This window comes from Podarcis gaigeae (genome assembly GCF_964106915.1).
Source record: "Podarcis gaigeae genome assembly, chromosome: 7".
NCBI classification, from domain to species: domain Eukaryota; kingdom Metazoa; phylum Chordata; class Lepidosauria; order Squamata; family Lacertidae; genus Podarcis; species Podarcis gaigeae.
Window position 1 is genome coordinate 35,082,660 of NC_139683.1, and position 13,444 is coordinate 35,096,103.

Below are 13,444 nucleotides of genomic sequence, written 5' to 3' on the forward strand. Positions count from 1 at the left end.
TTTTATTGAGTATACTCTGCACAAATAATTTAAGAAACACAAAGATAACATCTACATGACCAGCTACACACATCACTGTCACTTTAGTCCAAATTTATTACATTTTTAATTAAGGGCTAGAAGTACCAAAAACATACCTGTTTCTAAAATAGAGTCCAGTATACGTATGGGTGCTTCATCAGAACTTGCTACATTACCTTAGCAAGTTAATGCCTTTATACAAACATTCTTATTCATACAAATAAAAAGAAGGAAGGAAAAGCAAGACAAGAGCAAAGGAGGAAATACTTCTCTAGCTGAACCACTTTTCTCTAGAAAGGGTGCTCTTCTTCTCCCTTCCTTCCTTCACATATGGGGTTAAACAGGTCAGTGGGGTCTGGTTACTTTTTGTTACTCTAGGAGCCCATTGGCTATCCCTTCTGAAGGCCCATGAAATAATGAATAAAACATTAATGAGTATAAAGGTTGCTATAGCATGATAGCCAATGACGCCAAAAAGTGCAGCACATCCCAGTTTGATTAGGTTTCATCCTTCACTCTGTTTTGTCTGCCTCTAATACACCTGCTGAACTTATTTAAAAGTAAACTTGTATCTGGTAGCATGTCCACAGCTTCCAGAGGCACTAGAGTCCTCTTTTTTTAAAGATGACTAAGAAACTTGAGAAAATGAATTGGAAACTTGTCTTCCCAGAAGACCAGGGAGATACTGAGTTAAATTAACAGTAGTTTCTGTTCCACAAAGAACAGGGAGATGTGTTTCACGTCTGTTGCAATGAAATAGAATGCGAATCATTACTGGAGAATAATCTGAGTAATGGTTTCCCCAAAAAACTCATTCCTGGAACCTGTGAATTTGTAATATAAAGGAAACACTTCTGTTGATACACACACAATGCCTTTACCTCTCTACTAGATAATCACACCCTATATCTAAGGCTAGATGATACAATTGCCAAGTAGATTTCAACAGTAGCACTTCAACCGCTGGCCATTGTTAGTTCTCTCCTTGGGGACGAGGAACCTGTAGTCCTCTAGAAGTTGTTTGACTCCAGCTCCCATCGGCATCAGACAGCATGGCAAATTGGTCAGGGATTATGAGAGCTGGAGTGCGACAACATATGGCGGTCCCCTGTCCCTTCCTAGAATATGCATTGCCACATTTGCAAAGCTATTTAGCAATGTGAGATGTTTCTGTTCAGCTCAAGACAAAGTGGGTCATTTTGTCAACGAGAAACCACCTCTGAATCTTACAGTTTGGGTGCCTTCTAGGGAAAGGGGTGGGGTGGAAGAATAGCTTCTAACAATTTAACCAGTATAGGGAATTTAATTTGGATATTTGCTTTCACAGAAATGAAAGCAAAAAAGAAAGCTCCAGCCTTACAGTATGTCCCTCAACTCCTTTTTTACCTCCCTTCAGCTTCCATGTTGGCTTTTACATTACAGTTCTGTTTGTCTATGTGCATTCATGATCTGCATGTACTGTAAAATTCCCTTAGAATTTATTCTGTTGTTCCAGAGATTACTGCATTGAAGGTAATTAATGGGAAAGGGAGGACCACCATGTTACACTCTATGTCATGGCTAGGCAAAATAAGACCCGGGGGCAATATCCGGCCAAATCGCCTTCTAAATCCAGCCTGCGGACAGTCTGGGAATCAGTGTGTTTTTACATGAGTAGAATGTATCCTTTTATTTAAAATGCATCTCTGGGTTATTTGTGGGGCCTGTCTGGTGTTTTTACATGAGTAGAATGTGTGCTTTTATTTAAAATGCATCTCTGGGTTATTTGTGGGACATAGGAATTCATCCCCCCCCCCAAAAAAAAACATATAGTCCAGCCCCACACAAGGTCTGAGGGACAGTGGACCGGCCCCCTGCTGAAAATGTTTGCTGACCTCTGCCTTAACAGATATGCTCCATGATCAGTAATGGAATGTTGTGCAATGTCACAAATGGTGCTTACTCACCCTATATCTACCTTTCTTTGGTCTTTTCAGACCTAAATCTAGTTGGAGAGGTTAAACCAGCAAAGATGCCCCATGTTGTTACAGTTCTGTGCTGCCTTATGAAACATGATGTTGTAAGGTTTGCTTATTGACCACCTGTCAAGTACATTCTGTAAGCCTACAGCTCCCTCTGGTGTCGTACAGTAGCAAATTATTTATGTCTGATGGTTAATATATCTTTGCAATGTAATGTCCAGTGTGTGTCAAAAGAAGAGAATCATGAGTGTTAACATACCACAAATGTTAGCTCCTTATTATTTAGAAAGATGTAGGATCCAATATGGAGGGGGACAAGACATGGGTTTTGATACACTACAATCTGTGCAAACACCATACATTAAAAGCATATTTTAAGCCCCCCCCCCCCCGCCCAATAATCTAGGGAACTGTAGTTTCTTAATAGTGCTGGGAATTGAAGCTCTGTGGCAGCAGACTAAAGTTCTCAGGATTCTTTTTGGATGGGGTGTGTTTTAAATGGGACATTCATTTTATTTCTAGACAAATCGGAGTCTATTTTGTATTGCCTTTGCTTTGTTTTAAATATGGATTTATCCATACTGGAGTTTCCTGTATTGTTGCAGCTATTTGTGTTCTTATTTAATTTGCATAGTTCACATGACATTGCTGTCAATACCAGTCTCAGTGCTTCACCCCTGTAGGTTTACCTAATACAGGAACAATATAAGAAGTTTGAGAAAATCAGGCTCCAAACCACTCCACTTAGGGTCACACATGATTTGTTTGGGTGGCTTTGCATGGGTGGATCAATTGTTCCTTTCTGTTACCCCCCGTTCCATGCCTACTACTTTTATTTCTTTCCCAGCTGTGCCTGTAACTAATACCGGTGTACTCCTGAATTGAGGAATATATATTTTTCTGTTGATCCCTCATATTTGCACAAAACCAGAAAACTGCAGAAGTGTGTGCTGAGAATTTACGATTACCTGTGTGCTTTTGCACTGTTCCTGGGCAGGACTTTTTTTTTTAACAAAACAAAAAGGGGCTTATCCACATTTGATAAATTGGTCAATTGCCTATCCTAGCTTACTTCAGAACTGGATTACTGCAGTGTGCTTTATGTGGGGCTTCCCTCTTATCTGCTTGCAGTTAGTGCAGAATATTGCAGTATGATTCCTGACAGGAGTGAGACCTTGTCAGCATACAACATCTGTTCTCCTAGATCTGCACTGGTCGCCAATTGACTACTGGGCCAGGTTCAAAGTGTTGCTATTGGTATATAAAATCCATAGCAACTTTGGACCACTTTTCCTAGCAGATCACCATGCCCTATATCCACCCACTTGAGTACTTTGATCTGCAGAACTGGCACTGTTACAGATGCCACATAATGCCCCTCAGTGCTTTTTTCTGGGGGGGGGGGGGAGTGCAGGGGTACGCATACCCTAAACATTTTGTGAATCTTTGTACTTTTGTCCATTTACTGTATTTATTTTCCCCGATTTGAACTATAAAATGGTGATTTTCTTCAGTCAAAATGAGAGTACCCCTAAACATTTTTTTAAAAGCACTGATGCCCCTTCTGCATTTGTAAAAAATCAATATTCTAGTGTCGCAGTGCCTACACTCTGTAAGTCCCTGCCTATTGATATCAGACGGGTGCTTCACTGTACTCTCTTTGGCACCTGCTAAAAACATTTTTGGTTAGACAAGTCTACCAAGACATGCAGAATGTTCATGTACGTTTTAATTTGTTTTTAGGTTTTTACTGATTTTGTTTTTTGACTGTTTAAAGAGTTATTTTTACTGCCAATTTTACTGTTTTATTATCTTTGTTAACTGTACTGTAAATGCATGTAGAACTGCTGTTTTAAATTTGCCTTGAATACTTGCTGCTTCTTTTAAAGCACACAAACAATATAAGAGCCTGTTGGATCAGAGCCTGAATGGATCAGAGCCTGAATGGCCCATCTCATCCAGATCCAGCAGCCAGCAGCCAACTAGATGTTGACTGCAAGCAAGAAACCATACACAGTGGTACCTTGGGTTAAGAACTTAATTCGTTCTGGAGGTCCGTTCTTAACCTGAAACAGTTCTTAACCTGAGGTACCACTTAAGCTAATGGGGCCTCCCACTGCTGCCGTGCTGCCACTGCATGATTTCTGTTCTCATCCTGAAGCAAAGTTCTTACTATTTCTGGTACTATTTCTGGGTTAGCAGAGTCTGTAACCTGAAGCGTCTGTAATCCGAGGTACCACTGTATTCATAAGCATACTGCTTCTGACAACAGAGGTGCAACATAGCCATCATGGTTTGTAGTCACCGATAGCATTATCCATGAATTTGTCTAACCCTCTTTGAAAGTAATCCAAAATACATACAACTGGGGTTATTTTTTAAATGCTTGGTAGATACAATCATAGATCTCTCATAATGCTGACTGAATGCCAGATGGAGACCAGACGTTAGCTCTGCATGATGCCCAAGTGTCTTAAAACTTAGTGTCTTAAAAATATATATATATATAAGAATATTATAGTTTATTCGCAGCACAATCCCTATGCAGGTTTATGTAGAAGTCCCATTTAGTTCAATGAAATATACTCTCAGGTAGTTGCTTTAAACGCCATCTCCAGCATCTCCAAAAAAATTTTCATATCACTTGGGAAGACAGGCAAACTAACGCCAATGTACTGGAAGAAGCAAAGATTAGCACTGTCAAAGCAATGACTCTTCAACATCAACTTCGTTGGACTGGTCATGTTGTGCAGATGCCTGATTATCGTCTTCCAAAGCAACTACTCTATTCCAAACTTAAAAATGGAAAGCATAATGCTGGTGGTCAACAAAAGAGTTTTAAAGACTCTCTCAAGGCAAATATTTAAAAAGTAGTATAAACACCGACAACTAGGAAAAACTGGCCTGCAAGTGCTCCAATTGGAGAACAGCGTTTACCAAAGGTGTCATGGACTTTGAAGACACTCAAACTCAGCATGAAAGGGAGAAATGTGCTAAGAGGAAGGCACGCTTGGCAAACCCTCACCTTGATCAACTCCTGCCCGGAAACCTATGTCCCCACTGTGGAAGGACCTGTGGATCCAGAATTGGCTTCCACAGTCACTTACGGACTCACTGTTAAGGCCGTGTTCATGGAAAACAATCTTACTCGGCTACGAGTGATCACCAAAGAAGACTCTCAGGTAAGTGTGTGTAGGCAAACCCAGTGACTGAGAAGACCCAGCTTCTTTACTTATATGTGAAGCATTTTTCCTTTGGGAAAAGCTGGTGTTTCTATGAAGAATAGTGAGAATTAATTACCGGTATACTTTGCTGTGTGTGATACAGTGTTCATACTGTGTCTGTTTTTCCTGAGTTTTTGCATAAGCTTTTGGATACCATTTGTTGTTTTCCGTAGTGATAGCAAATATTTGCATTTGTGGGTTTGGAAACATATCATTTTACTCAGCTGTCTAATCCTGGGTTCCTGAACAATTCTCTTTAGCTGTTAAATAAAGAAGTAGAGTGGTACCTCGGGTTAAGAACTTAATTCATTCTGGAGGTCTGTTCTTAACCTGAAACTGTTCTTAACCTGAGGTACCACTTTAGCTAATGGGGCCTCCCGCTGCCTCCGCCTGCTGCCGCGCGACTTCTGTTCTCATCCTGAAGCAAAGTTCTTAACCCGAGGTACTATTTCTGGGTTAGCGGAGTCTGTAACCTGAAGCATCTGTAACCTGAGGTACCACTAGTAGTATCTCTAGTTACAAACTTAATTTGTTCCGGAGGTCTGTTCTGAACCTGAAACTGTTTTTAATTAGAGGCGTGCTTTCGATAATGGGGCCTCTTGCTGCTGCTATGCCACCAGCACATGATTTCCATTCTCATCCTGAGGCAAAGTTCTCAACTCAAGGTAACTCTTCCAGGTTAGCGGAGTTTGTAACCTGAAGCGTTTGTAACCTGAGGTGTTTGTAACTTGAGGTACCACAGTATTGTTTTCTGGAGGGGCCAAAGAGTGGGGCAAAAATAAACTAGAACATTTGTGGTATAAAAACACAGAAGAGAAAGAGATGGCCAAGAGTGACCTGGTATTGTAAAGAAATATGGTACACCATCAAGCAAAACAACCTCTTCTTTTAAGTACTGTCATGTGGTAACACTGGGGAAGCATATCAAAATGAAAGGAAGCATAACAAATCTACCACCAGTACACCGTGGTTGTGTCAAGAATATGTTAATGCAAACAATAATGTTTGTCTGGAGGGCCCTTAGTCTAACCAGCAGTCTTAAAAAGTATGAAGAGATCCTAGATCCACAGAAAAACTCACTGAGGAAATTCTAATGAAGCAGGTGTCTCCTCAGCATTCAAGTTATCTTTTATTGCAAGGTATTTCTTGTTATGACTCCATTAACCAATAAAGCTAATCTAGGCATTGGCCTGTTTCCAAGGAAAATAGCTTATCCATGACAGATAAATACAATGCAGTTACAGAATCATAAAGATACAGATGTCTAATATTTAGTCCATGGTTTGGCACATTATGTGGTCTTGAATTTCTTATTTAATCACTAGAAACAAAGACAATGATTCAAGGACACATACTGAAAAACTTCAGCAGTGAAGTGCTTGGATCAGCGGTGCCAACTTGAATAAAACTGGGGGGGGGCAGCCCAACATAATAAATAATATGACGTAGTGCACCCCCCCATTTGAATGGCAATGCCCATTAACTCGCGAGGGAGGGGAGCAAAGACCCCTCAGCCCCTAGAAGTTGGCTCCTATTCCTGGAATGCCTGTGTTTATAGGTAGAGTTTTACTATGGAAGTAACCCCCTTCTCCAAAACAGGCTTGTAGCCAGAAATATTGTTTTTTAATATTAATTATTATTATTGTGGAATAGGAACCTTAAGGAGGTAGTGCCATATTGCAGAGCAGCCAGAACATAAATACAAGCAGCCTTGTTTGTTTGAAGTTAAGTCTTGCTGGATCAGACAAAAGGCTTGTTCAGTCCAGCATCCTATTCTCATAGTGGCCAATGGGATGCCTATGGAAAGCACTCAAAGAGCAGATTCACTTCAGTGTTCCACATGGTGGTCTAAATTGCCCTTAAAATTGATTTATGCCAGTAAAAGGGAGCTCATTTACAGATGGTATTTAATACCAAGAAAATTAGCACAAAAACACCCAGAAACTTCACCAAGATGAGGCTGGTGAGGTACATATATTCATATGTGGTGGGAGTGTGACAAAATTGTGGTTGTCAGTTTTATGTAAGATTAGCAAAATTACTAAGCAGCAAACAGAAGTGACACCATAACTAGCTTTATTTAATATATTTCAAGGTAATAACTCAAATCTGCATGATAAAGAACTCATTAGTCATCTGCTATCAGCACCTAGAAATACTACAGCTAGAAAAATTTCTCAGAGGTTTAACTTTACTATGTATGCATCCCCACCAGATTGATGTCTGTGCTTGTGAGAAACCGTTTACATGGCTGGATTGGTCTGCAAAGAGATGGCCAATAAAAATACATATAATGCAATAGGTAAAAATGACCCTAAAATGGAGGAGCTGTAATAACACCCATTCATATGCAACCAGGGCCTTCCTAAAATCTCAGTATTTGTCTAAAAGCCTGTTGAAAAATGAAGATTTTAACACCTGCCCCTGAAAACCTGAGGGGTTGAAGTACAATGAGGTTTATTGGAAGGAAGTTTCAGAGTTGAAAGTCATGGAAGAGGAGCGTTCATAGTTCCCAGTATTCTCATCTCTCAGCTAAATGCGGAGCCAGGAACATCATCATAATCTCAGATCCAAAGCCGGAACTTAAGCCCAATTGGAATGGATTGAGAAAATCAACTTTACAGATAAATGGTGGTGTACTAAATTTAACAACAACAACAACAATAGTAATAATAATAATAATATCCAGTAATGCTCAAAGCTTGAGCAGCAACCATCTGATTACTATAATGAGTTATGTGTGGAGCTACCTTTGAAGATGGTTTGAAAGTTCCAACTAGTGAAGAACTGTGCTCCGAGAGTTCCAACTGGTTTATCTAAGTGGGGCATTATATTATATTTACAGCATATTATATTAATTTCTGAGCCCAGTTCAAGGTGTTGTTGTTTGCCTTAAAAACAACAACGGTTGAGATGGTTGAGAATCTAAACATCTGATGGACCTCCTTCTCCCATACCAACCTGTGCATGAATTAAGATCTTCAGCTGAGACTTCCATCTATTGGTCAGCTATATCTGTAGAACATGGAGGAGAGCAATTTTAGCAATTTTCTAGTTTGGGAATACTCTCCCAAAGGAGTTAATGCCCCATCTGCACTAGAAACAGTATATTTTCACTGAAAACAGTCAAAGCTTTCCCCAAAGAATATTAGGAACTATGGTTTGTTGAGGGTGCTGAGAGTTAGGAGACCACTATTGCCCTTACAAAGCCATAATCAGCTTAATAATCAATCTCTCTTCCCAGAGAATTGTGTTGTAGTCCAACAACATCTGGAGGGTCACAGGTTCCTCATCGCTGACCTAGCCCATGCAGACTGAAATCTGGCCGTAAACCTGAATTGGCCTCTTTACCTCACCTCCAGTGCCTAGCACTCCTCTGGTGTCAAATAAATGCTAAATACCAACATTAAATGGAAGCATACTGTTGCCCCAATTAACTGTATCTCTTCCCTTCCAACTTACAAATGATCTGATTCAGGCTTTAACATATCTATTATTTCTAAGAGGGTTACAATTCAAATGGTTTATTAGCGTGCAGATCAAGAAAAATGAACAGCAGGGGAAACTGCTCATGTAGAAAATAAGGAGGTTTTAAGGCTATAACAAAGAGGGCGCTTTAAAAAAATGTTACGGTATCTGTCAGCTTTTGAGTAAGAGTTAAAAGCTTGGTAAGCAACTTTTCTTGACAGGCATTACTATATAACCCACATTTAAGCTGTCTTTAAAACACTGTTTCAAAGCAAATTGAAAGTAGACACCTTGTTTGCAGTGACAACATTGTTTTCATATAAAAGCTGCGGGGTTGGAATTTGAGCCATACATTTTGACCACTCAGATTTTATGTGTTTTCTAAACCTGGCTGCTAGTCAAACATTAGGTGAAACAAATTTTCTGACCAATCTTAAAGAGAAGACAATTCCTAAGATACGTATTTAGAAGAAAAGGACATTGAAAATATGATACAGTGATACCTCAGGTTACATACGCTTCAGGTTACAGACTCCGCTAACGCAGAAATATTACCTCGGGTTAAGAACTTTACTTCAGGATGAGAACAGAAATCGTGCTGCAGTGGGAGGCCCCATTAGCTAAAGTGGTGCTTCAGGTTAAGAACAGTTTCAGGTTAAGAACGGACCTCTGGAACGAATTAAGTACTTAACCCGAGGTACCACTGTACAGATTTAACAGAGCAATCATTCAGGCTGGATCTAGACACATCAAAGAGGTGTTTCAGTTAAATGCGTTGCAAACTTTGTATGAGAAATCGGGTTAGGAAAAATTGAACTCCATAGCGCCATCTGGTGTCACAGTGTCATAATGCATATGCAACACATATAAAGCGCCTTTTCTTTGCCAATGTAGCTGAGTCCACATTCAGAGTTTTGCTGGTAAAGGCAGGCAGAGTTACCTCTCTAGAGTGCACGTGGCATCTAAGCAGTACGTACCTTGGGAGGTGGTGGGAATTGAGTCTTATTATATTTTTTTCTAACTTGGTATAGATTCCTGGTGAGTTTGCTGGCACACTAATGAAATGAAGGCATTTGGGGTCTGGGATAGTTTGCAGTCCTCCAGTGTGTTGACCATAACCCACCCATGACTCTATCCTATTTTAGTGATCCAACGGTGGGTTACCTTAGCTAGCACAGCCATCCTGCAGCATGTGGAGGCATTTCTATAGGTGTGTGGTTGGTAGAGGTGGAAGATTTGCACTTCCAATGGCATTGGGAGCCTTCCTCTCATCCTAATTGATATGGCTCATCTGTACCAGGTATTCCAATGGACAAGACAGCCCAGAAAGTTCCAACTGGGCAACTTGCTCCAACAAAGGCTGAAGGTAGGGCTGGAAATTAACCTGAGGCCTTGAGTCAGTTCACCCAGTCTACCTTTCCCAAGCTCCTCTTCCTTGGTTTGAAAGCTGTGGGTCTTATAACATCAATCTATAACACCCATATTCTGTTGAGAGCGGTCCAGAGTGGCTGGGGAAACCCAGCCAGATGGGCAGGGTATAAAAAATTATTTATTATTTATATTATTATAATTATTATTATTATTATAACCTTCTGGCCCACAGGCAAGCTTGCCTGAGCCTTTTTGTGGCCTCTTGCCTGACACATTTCCTGTGCTGCTAGGCAGGTGTGGTAGAATGGGAAATATTTGATTTCTCTAAGTCAAACTTGGGGGTGGCATGTGCGAGGGTCCTGGGTTAGGCTCTGCAGGCTCCAGAATGCTAGCCTCAGGTTCTGTGGGCTCCAAACCATCAGTCTTTGGGCTCTGTTGACTCTGAAATACCAGTGCCAAGAGCCTGACCTGATTCTCCAGTTGGTGGTACAGTCACCTCAGACTTGTCTGGCTTATTCTCTTTTGACTCTGAGCTCAATACCATGATACAAATGTTCCTCAGTTGGCAAACCTCTGAGTATGGGTTTGCACTATTAGTCAAATAGTAAATTCCTGTATCGTGGGAAACACCTCTTATTTGCACTCTGCTTGCAGTTTCTGTAAAATTAATTGGCTGAAAATAAGAGTTCTAATTGCACTTTTAAAAGGTTGCTAATTAATTTTAGTAAAGAACAAGATTTCATTTCATATAAATGATGCTACCTCCATTGTGAAATGTGAACCACATTCTAAAATGTTTTGAACCAAAATTGTAATAGCCACTCACAATTAGCATGTTATTTTAAATATTAGACTTGCACATAGTGAGATGTCATTACCTCCCCACAGTTGTACATGAGTTGCATGGGTTCTGCACTCATGTGCAAATGAAACTCATCCAATAAACACTACAAGCATTGTAGTTAATTAAAACAAATATTATTGTTTGAAAATAAGAACTTTGAAATGTATTCAGCTTCTGATTTTTCTAGGCTTGTATCATAATGTAGTGTAGATGTTGGCAATGTGGTCACACAGGCTGTCTGTACAGCTGCGTGTGAAGTAATGGATAGAAGAATGTAAGTTGCCACAAACTGGTATGGACATCACGGAACGAGCCTGCTTTACACTTTATGTATTGTAGGTTTACCTGTGGGCTCTCAGCATCTTCAACAAACCATAGTTTACGTGTCTTTGCCTATATTTGCATTCCCATCTGCTTTCTCTTTCTACATTGTTCTTTGCTGAACCCAACAAATCCCATGGCTTTCAGTATCACCCATATGACCATGATTTTGAGATGATGTAGAGATATCAGTCAGAGATATATAGCAAAGGGTCAAATGTCAAATTTGCATAATCATTAACCATACTGTTGACCAGGTACATATAGATGGCTTTATTTTTATTCCTCCATCTCCTTTGCTTTTAATCCCTTACCAGATAATATTACTTTGTTCTACACAAATGTGAAAAAAATCACAAATGGTGAAAAATGTTGTTCATTCTCTGGTAATCATCTCCTTGATACCTTCCTAACCCTATGAGGCTCTGGTAACAGGTGCATCCCAACCTGGAGAATTCATATCATAAATCACAATTATTACCTGATAATATCAATACTGTGGCCTATCAGTTTACCCATCCATTTTTGCTACAGGGCTAGAGTTCTATATGTCATAGCAAGTGTAAGGTGACAAGCAGAGACAAGCTGAGAAGAGGAAACAAAAGAGGGTGGAGAAAGAGGCGCAATAAGCTGAGGAAATATTTTCCTTTATCACGGTGCTCTCAAATTTCAAAGAAAAATGATCAGGAACTCTGTTTTCTCTCTCCTTCTCATACTTCCACACCTTCCATTGTGCAGTCTTGGATCTTGCATTATACTCCACCTGCGTATTTGCTTTGGCAGCAGGAGCAGGAAGTGGCTAGAGTTCAATGGGTTTGGTGCTTTTGGTGCTTTCAATTGTTTATGTTTCTTCTGGGAATTCTCCCCCTCCCTTTACATATATAATGTTATAGTCTGGCACGTGAGGTTTGTTTGGAGGGATGTTATTACATCAGTTCAGTTGCCCTTTAAACACACGCATAATAATATGGGAGCTATTTCAGCATGATGCAATCTATGGGGTCAGGGTTGTTTTTGAGGGTCTTCTCTGCAGTATTGTCATCCAGAATTGCCAGCAGGGAAGCTTCCAATTCAGTGTGAAAGGCCCATGTGATTGGCCTCCTGGTCATACTATTGACATGTATATCCCTGCAGAGCAGGAGTAAACAATTTTGGAAAATGTCCCACACTACTGGATGTTTGTGTGGAAAGTGCTGTACCTTAAAAAAGTAAAAATAAAATCCATTATACACAACCTGATAGCATGTCCAGACATACAATCTTGTTCTTGCTCATTGTTAAGATGCTTTATGAAGGAAAATGCATTCTAGGCATTTATAATGTGCCAGTGATTTAGCATTATGTCTCTGTCTGATTAAAAGCCTGGAAATTAATTGGTGGCACCCTTGGATTCAGTAATTACTCTATATAAATAAAAAAACCATGACTACACTACATCATTTGGAGAATAATTATGGTTCCTCAACTACTGGATGGGAATACCTTCTTATATGAATCACAATTCCCCTTTAGGAAGAATGTTGCTTTTTTGATAGTTTTCAAGCGATGGCAAAATTGCATATCTCCAATAAGTTGTGTTCTGGCTCCCACTCTTTTAAACTTTTATATGAATGATTTGCTGCCATAATTAGGCAATGAAAAAACCCCTTCTCTGGTAATTAGGAACAGAAAGATCTCAGTCTTGATGTATGCTGATGATTTAGTGCTCCTCTCTTTCCCTATTGGGCCTCAAAATCTATTTGTGGTATTCAACACATCCTGTAATCAAGTCTATCTATAAAATACTCTCAAGGCCAATATTATGATTTGGGGCAAACATAGTCCTAGGTATAAATGGTGCTCAAACCAGCAAGCTTTAGAATAAACTTACTTGTTTAGATACCTGATGTACTCTTTAGTGAAACCCTCTCTTGGAAGTGTCATATATGTGATGTTGGAGTCTAAGAAGGTAACTGGGGTATCTGAAGAAGTGTGCACGCACACAAAAGCTCATACCAATAACAAACTTAGTTGGTCTCTAAGGTGCTACTGGAAGGATTTTTTTTGTTTTGTTTTGACTACAGCAGACCAACACTGCTACCTACCTGTAACTAGAACTGGGGGAAATGAGTGAGTTCTTGGGTATTAGGGATGTCTGAAGTGTACCAGTGATGAAGGGCCAACAGCACGCCAGGAGTGCTGGAGTTTCTTCCCAGAAGACTTACATTGTACTATACAAAGCTGTATACAAGACT